The 8,582-nt window shown below is 41.7% G+C and overlaps 1 long non-coding RNA gene across 1 annotated transcript; it reads right to left on the bottom strand.

Moving 5' to 3' along the window:
- Window positions 1-2,099: 2,099 nt before the first annotated feature.
- Window positions 2,100-8,340, bottom strand: LOC125083537 (uncharacterized). The gene is made up of 2 exons (XR_007122297.1): window positions 8,098-8,340; window positions 2,100-2,315 (listed from the first exon to the last, which is right to left on the bottom strand). It is a non-coding gene; the product is annotated as an uncharacterized LOC125083537 (long non-coding RNA).
- Window positions 8,341-8,582: the final 242 nt, after the last annotated feature.

Here is an 8,582-nt window from a genome sequence, read left to right as displayed (position 1 = left end):
GGTGTGCCTCTCCTGCAAATAAGTCTCAGCCATTCCATAAAAGGGAAGATAGGATGCTCAGATATCAGGTTGCAAGCACTGTACCTTTAAGACCAGTCAAGGTTTACCTTCAAAGCTTGGTGTGGGACCTCCTAAAGAAAAGACCTGTATGGTCATAAACTATTCATGCAGGTTATCATGTTTCTAGAACCACCTACTTTCTAGTTTCCTTACCTTGTCTCATTTCCACCTGTCTCATCTCCTTGACAACTCTGATCTCAGATCTACCTTCAGTTTATTTTTATTACTTTCATGCTCTCATCCTGGACATGTCTGGTCTTGTCAATTTGACACCTGACCTCGACTTAACCTGGCTCCATTTTCCCCACTTGTACTAGAGGTGGGTGTTGATGTCAGACCCATTTGTCGGTATCTGTTCTTGATTCCACTGCCTGCCCCATTTTTGGCTTTGCTCTTTCTGTGAAAACACTAGGAAGTCCAAGAGGTCTCACCCCAGAGGCAGGACCCACAGATAAAGTCTGAAGGACTGTAGGTCTGAGACAATGTGCTCCACTATCCTTGTTATTTAAGCCATGAGAGGAGTCATGCATACAGCCCAGAATACTCTTAACTAAGAAGGAGCTACACACATCTTGGACTGTACCTCAACTGTATCTGTCTTGAGAAAAGCCAACTATGCCATTATGTATCACCCAGTGTGATCCAGGAGAATATCAAGTGCTTTGAAGTCAGGCTGACCTAGGTCTGAATCCCAGTTCTATCCTTGTTAGCTGTGTCATCTCAATCAAGCTTCTTAACCTTTCTGAGCCTCAGTTTCTCCATCTATAAAATGGGGATAATTGTACCTACTTTATACTGGTATTATGAGAATTAAAAGACATGCCGAATATAGAATACAGAATATATTATATCCAATAAGTAGGTCTTATTTTTATTGTAATTATTGCCATAATAAGGTCTTAAAGCCTAAATTCTGGCAAGAATGGAGAAAATTTCAAATATTCAGGCAGCTCGTTTCTTGAGAGATGGGTCACAGGATTCTTCATGCACTGGGCTGGTGGATCTGTGTTATAAGTCACCAGTTGGCTTCCTGCCTGAACTTTTAATCTTGTCCCCATCTCGATTTAAAGAGGGTGAGAAAGCAGAGACATCAATCGTTTCCTTGTCAAGGACAACAGCCCCTTCCTTCTTCCTTAGTTCTCTCCTGGGGCCCCATCCACCCAGTGCCAAGGGATGGGGACTGCTGCTGAATACAAATCACCACGTGGTGGGGGAGCCTTTGTGCCTCCATGGGAGGCAGGAGTAATTTCACTGTCTCTGTGTTAGGCTGTGATGAGTCCAATCCAGTCCCCCCACTCCTCCTGGGGTTAAGAGCCTCACCGTGTTCCACAGTCATCCTGGGTAGTGATGTAACCATGAAGATGGCAGTTACCCAAGGTACTGGGACACAGACTGTATTGATTTGTTCTTCTAATGCATTAGGAGGAAACAGGAAACCTCAGGAAGGTCACAAACGACAATTGTGCATTGACTGGCACAGACATTTACTTCATTCAGGAAAGCACAACTCAAGTGGCCTTGCTATCAGAGAGGAAAGGAGACCATAGATGCATGACTCAAAAATAAAGACAATAAGCATGGGCTGGATCAGAAGGAATCAGAAAGGACTGAAGCACCTAATGCTGAAGCTCAAACTGGAGGAAGAGTCTTTGTTCAGTTACTGGCAAGGCCAGACACTCAATCAATGTTGCTAAACAAGCGGAGCAAGGAATAAACCAGGCAAGGGTGATCCCCTTAGGTCTTGGCTCTGTTGATTCTCTAGGCAGCGCTACAGCATTCTCCCATTTGATTCTGTGGTTACATGTCCCTATTTCCATCTCTTGAAGCTGAGCATGTCAGAGAGCTTTCCATGCATTCTCACTGTTCTCAGCGTTCCCACCTTTGTGATCCTCCTTGGCATCATTGGTTGCTGAAAAATCACATGTTTGGAGGTATCTCAGGCTTCCTGTACCCTCTTTCCTTCCAGACCTGGGTTCTGAATGTTTGGGGTCTGCCTCCCAAGAGTTCTAGGCTGGCTTTGTCTTCCTGGATGATTTTAAGAGGTGAAATCTTCCTTTGAGGGTTCCCATTATTTCAACTTTAGCAACCAGTCCTTGTTTTCTGGTGAGCAATTATTCCAAAATGTCAGCTCCCATGTTAGCCCACTATCCTCTAAGAAATGAGACCTGCAAAACCAAGCTTTTCCAAATGTTTGATCTTTACTCTTCTCAGGAGATTCTGGATAGGATGCTAAGTTCTCTTCTAACTCCATAAATCTATAATGAAAACCAAGTCATCAGTCCAGGACTCTGTGGAATATTTCTGCTTTTTTTCTAGAAACATTTCTGTATTGCTTAGTAGAGAGTGAAAAACTATAAAACATCAAGGTGAGATGGGCCTGAAAACTGTATTTTTGTCCAAGCTTTTGTAGGCTCTATATAGACATTTAGTCTCTAATCCTGGTCTGAGCAGCCATATGGAACACAGGAATGATATCTCTGACAAAATACATAATGCTAGAGTTTACTCATAAGCAACGTAGAGCTTGAGTAAGGATAGTTCAAAGCTTCTGTGGAGATCAGATTCTAGCACAGGACATTATTTATCCCAACCCTGCCAGTCACTCTCCCTATAATTTAGGCACAAGACAGAAATTTTGTAGCCACAGTGGCCTCATATTTAAAAGGGATTACTAATAAATTAATTTGGGGTTACCATGAAGATTAAATGAGACAGTGGATTATAAGTAGCCCAGCACATAGTAAGTGTTCAACAAACGTGCTGGTTTTTCTCTGAGGGGCCACAGGATATCTAGCCACTGGGCTATAGTTTGAGTCTTAGGATAAAATAGCTAACACTTACTAACCATTAATTGCATGCCAGGCAATGTGCTAAGTAAATTGAAAGTGATGTTTTCTTTACCCAGATACAATACTACATTTATATTTGTCTAGATATTTACCTAGATATGATACAGACACTAATCTTTCAGATAAAGAAAAGGAAGCTCAGAGATATTAAATAATGTTCCTTATGTTATACATCCAATCACTGACAAAGCCAAGATTCTCATCTTGGACTTTCTACTGCAGAGCCCATTCTCTCAACCACTGTGTTATAAGGACATTTTTGAATGAGAACTCTGTGGTATGACTTTAATAAGCAAAAAAACCCAGTGAACTGTAGAGTCCTTGGGGAAATAGGGGTTGGAGAATGGAGGTGGAAATGCACTAAAATAATAGATTCCAGTATTGATCTAGTGAGCAGGGCTGAGGAGAACGACATTAGTAGGATTTGTAAAGTTGTTATTAGTATTTGCCAAAGATGTTTGCCATCTCCCATGTTCTTCTTGGGAATGTTGCCTTTTGAATATCTCTCCAAAAAAAAAAAAAAAAGATAGTAAAAAGCATCCTTCTTCCTTCCTCCCCCCACCCAAACATTTATTCAATCTTTTTAACTGTAGGCACCAAGCTAGTTACTAAAAGTAGAGAAATGTGGAGCATGGGGCAAAATTTTATATTTGATATGTTTGATTCACAGATGCAACAAACTGAGTCTGGGAAGAAAATCTGGGGCAAGATTTGGATGAGCACTGAGTCTACACTGAGGACTCTTGACTTCAATGACATCCTTACATACGGAGTTATTTAGGAAGAGAATGCTGTCAGGGTTGTGATTTCTAAAACCCACTGCGGACCAGTGATGATGTTAACATACTGTCACATGGTGAACATTAAGAGGTTCACAGATACAGTGAGATGAATACCTTAAACTCATAGGTAAAAAGTTTTGTCTTATGTGTATATGGGTTTGTTTTTCTGAGGAGAGTGTCCAGCTTTATTCTCAAAGGGTCAGTGACACAAAATGATTAAGATCAAATGCCAGTACAGTTGTCTCAGAAGGAAGGAAAAGTAGAGGAAAATAGGTGAAGGTTGGTAAAAAATACAGTCAAAAGATGAGGACGAGCTGAAGTAGTAATCATGGAGATGGTGCTGGGAGGTAGAAAGGCTATTTGGGACCTGGGATTGACAACTGGAATAGATAATCAACCAGATGTGGAAGGTGAGATAGAGGAAAGATGAAGCTTCAATGCCTCTTGATTTTCTAGCCTAGGAGCCAGGAGAGGAAATACAGGAGCACCTATAAGTTTAAGGGGGGGAGGGGTTGTTAAATTTAGTATTATTCTAAGTATTGCTTGCTCCTTGGAATGTTATTATGGTATTGCTATTTTCTGTATGGGTCTTAAAACATTTACCAGGAAGTATAATTTAACTCATTGTCATAGTGAGCAAATGAGGGAAAACATGGTGATTTGAAATTTGTACTTTAAACACCAGAAGGATCTTTTTCTATAAAGCTTGGATATATACCTAAAACTGAGGGACATGACTTCATCTCCCATTTCCAGTCCACCTACCCCTCCATAGTCTCAAAAACAAAGGTGGTAATTCAAAATGACTTAGGATATGTTTACATAATGCCAGGTGTTTAGACAAATTCTTAAGAAGTGACAGTGGGTATAGAAGCAACATAGCTGTTGCCTGAATTCTTCCTTTTTATAAAGCTATTTGACATCACGTAGATATAGTTCAAGTTATATTGATGCCTTGGCTATTAAAAGGGTAAAACCTTATAAAGAAGATTTTGAGTGAACACTGTGTGCCAGTATTCTATCACTTGGTAAAAGTAACTATTTAACAACATATTTTTATGGTATTAACCCTGTTAAGGTAGATATTGTTTTTTTTTAAAGATTTTATTTATTTATTTGACAGAGAGAGATCACAAGTAGGCAGAGAAGCAGGCAGAGAGAGAGAGAGAGGGAAGCAGGCTCCCCGCCGGGCAGAGAGCCCGATGCGGGGCTCGATCCCAGGACCCCGAGATCATGACCCGAGCCGAAGGCAGCGGCTTAACCCACTGAGCCACCCAGGCGCCCCTTAAGGTAGATATTATTATCTTTGCTTCACTAATGAGGAAAATAAGAATGAGAAACAAAAACATGCTACTTTTGTTCAAGTAGGAAGTGGCAGCATGCTACGTTTGTTCAAGTAGGAAGTGGCAGACTCTGTGGCAGAACTCTTCTAGTCCCTGCTCCCTATGTTATACCACCTCTGGACCTCTCATCAACGGATCCCCTTCCTTTTCAGTGCCCCATCCCTTTATGCCTTCTTTTCACTCTGCAATCAGTTTAGACTCCAGAACCCACAGTTATAACCAACCTCTTGCAAACCCTCATTTTCCTAGCCTCCCAGTTCTTCCATCTTTTTCAACCAGCAAAGCACAATCCTTGAACCCAGTCTTGCCCTCTTCATACCTATCCCACAGTCACTGTGGGCTAGAAAAGAAACACTCAGTCATGCTCACTGGTCTTGCCTCCAGTTTGTGACCACAAACCTCAAGTGGGCCCTCTACCCTACCTGGCAATCTGGCCACATTTGTCTAGTCAATTGACTCTTTCATCATTTAAGACCTCCATGGTCAAGGCTTCTCATTTCTCAAATTTCCTGCCCTGCTCCCTTCTCCTTACTTTCCAGTGAAGTCTTTGCTTCTTGTTTGACTAAAGAAATAGTCATGAGCTGATGGTATATACACCTATTCTCATGACCAAATTTACCAACCAATCTGCTATCTTAACTTACAGACTCAGCCTTCCTCCTATTTATATATTTACTCATAGTATTTGATATATATTTATATATATCAATTGTTCATACATTTACTAAGACTAATACCTCCACTGATGTACTGGAGCGTACCCCCTTTTCTTTTCTTTTTTTTTTTTAAGATTTTATTTATTTATTTGACAGAGAGAGATCACAAGTAGGCAGAGAGGCAGGCAGAGAGCAGGGGAAGCAGGCTCCCCGCTGAGCAGAGAGCCTGATGAGGGGCTCAATCCCAGGACCCTGAGATCATGACCTGAGATGAAGGCAGAGGCTTAACCCCCTGAGCCACCCAGGTGCCCCCGTGCCCCCTATTCTAGGACTTTGTTCCTGCAGTTGTCTTCTCTCTGTCCTCATTTTCCCCCTCGAAAGATCACTGCCATCACCAGACAAACAGGCTTTACTATCTTCCATCTTAAGAAAACAAAACTTGCCCTTGATCCACATTCCCTTCCAGGTCTTACCTTATATTTTCCATCTCTTTTAAAGCAAACTCCTAAAAAGAATTGTCGATTCATAATTGCTCTCTCTACTTTCCTACCTTGAATTCCCTTTTTAACCTGTGCTAATCAGGCTTTAGGCTCCCAGTCCTTCAAAAACAATTTTTAAAACCATACTTGTCAATGTCACCCAAAACAACATGTTGTCAAATCCAATGATGAATTCTCAGTACCACTTTCAAACTCTTAGGAACTCTGACAAAGCTGTTTACTTCTTCCTTCTTCAAATGCTCTGTTCTCTTCTGGGATGATATGTTCTGGATTTTCTTCTCCTTCACTGATCACCCATTATTAGTATTGTTTCTGGCTTCTTGATCCCTGCTCTAACTCAAAGATTCAGTGTGGCTCTCTGTTGTTTCCTTGTCTCCACCTGCATTTACTCTTGGGTGACCTCATACAATCTGATCACTTCCAAATTTCTATCTCTTCTCCTCACTTCCTGCACGAGTTATGAAATACCAAACTACCCACTGAATATTTGGAGTGTCTATTATGTATATTATATTTAATATGGCCAAAGCAGAACTCCTGGTTCTCTCCTTCCCCCTCAAAATACTCTGATTCTTTTCTGTCTTTTTCAAAACCTAGAAATTATTCTTGATTTCTCTTTTCCCCTCATTTCCTACATCAGCAAATTTTGCCAGCTTTACCTTAATCTCATCACTTCCCTCCATGGCTAGCAACACTTCTAGTCTAGGTCTCTTGACTGGATTACAAAAGCCTACAAATTGATCTCATTGCCTCTACTCTTCCCTCTTCCTTCCACCCAGTTCTGTTCTCTACAGAGCAGCCAGTGTTCTTCTTAAAAGGAATTATGTTCTGTCCTCCCCAAACGACTTCAATTACTTCTCATTTTACTGAGAATAAAATTCAGACTATATAATGGCCTCCCCAGTGTTGCCTGATCTGGCCACAGCTTACCTTTCTGACCTTATATTCTACTACTTTTCCACTGATCAATTGTGCTGTATTTACACTGGCTTTCTGGCTTTCCTTTAATACAGCAAACTCACCCCTGCCCCAGAGCCTTTGCACTGCTTAATTCACGTACCCAGAATACTGGCAGACCAGTTATTTACAGAACTCCCATTATCAAGAAGTATAGAGCATCTTAAAAGCATAGTATATCAGAATTAGAAGAGTCTTAGGGATCTTCAGAACCCATCCTAGCATCTTAAAGCTGAAAAAATTTGAAGCCCAGACAAGTTGAGACTTGCCCAAATCCACACAGTTCGTGACCAGCCTGACACCTCCACCTCTCCTGACCAAATTCTCTCTCCTTTAAATTCTATTAGATGAACTAATTACTCTGTGTATGGCATTCTTATTGGTTTGTATTCAAAATAACTATAGTTGGTTTTAAACTACAACATAATCTGTCCAGCAGAATTAAATGCTTCCAAATCTTTTTGACATCTTCTTTTCTGGGGCAATTGGGCTTCAGTGAGTGACAAAGGGTAGAGGAAAGAGGATGGGAATGAGGGGGTGGTGGTATTTTGATTCCATAGAAGTATTTGGCCTTTCCATGTGAAATCAAAGTGCCCCACCCTGGTGTTAATTCCATTCTCTTGCTATCCTTCTGGAGCAACTTCCGGACACCAATGCCCAGGGGAGAAAACTTATCATATATAGTACTCACCTCAGAGTGACTTTTCTAAAGTATAGAACTGGCTCTTCCATTTCTCTCCTTAAAATCCTTCTGTGGCCTCCTCTGCCCTCAAGATAAATTCCAGTCTCTGTCACTAGGCTGCCAGCCCCTCACAGCCCATGGTTCATCATTAACCTCGTCCCCTCCCACTTCCTTTCCTATGACTACTGCTCCTGCCCTGGTTCTCAGTGATTTCAGGCACACAAGTGTCAAGTGCATTTTTACCTCTCCAGCCCTTGCCCTTACATACCTGTCCTTTGTAACAAGAAGCAGGTGGTTACCTCTTCTGGGCATCATGGGAAGGCTTTCTTAAGCAATGTCATTTGCTTCCCCAGGATCTTGAACATCTTGTGTGTGTCCCCATTAGAGCATTTGTCAGGGTAGGAAGGAGTTTTGTTTGTTTTTTCAGTTCTCACTGCCCTGCTAGATTGTGAGCCCTTGAGCTGTTATTCTTTGGGTCTCCATAGAGCCTCGTTCAGGACCAGGCACAATCGTCACTGAGAATGTGCTGGATGAATGAGCGAGGGAATGAATGTGACCAGCAGGATGGCAGGGAGTGAGAAGAGCCTCCCCCAAGAATATTTTAATGGATTCTCATCTGCTGCTACCTTGACCACGCCTCTTTCCACCCCACTTATATTTCATAGACTTTACAATAATCTTTCCCCAGGGTTAAAGAGACCAATTACTCTTGTGAGGCTCATTCTGGCAGGCACTGCCCCTGGCTCTAAAGGG

The sequence above is a fragment of the Lutra lutra genome, chromosome 13 (assembly GCF_902655055.1).
Source record: "Lutra lutra chromosome 13, mLutLut1.2, whole genome shotgun sequence".
Classification (NCBI taxonomy): domain Eukaryota; kingdom Metazoa; phylum Chordata; class Mammalia; order Carnivora; family Mustelidae; genus Lutra; species Lutra lutra.
Note: the sequence above shows the minus strand (reverse complement) of the source record. Positions and strands in the feature narration are given on the sequence as shown.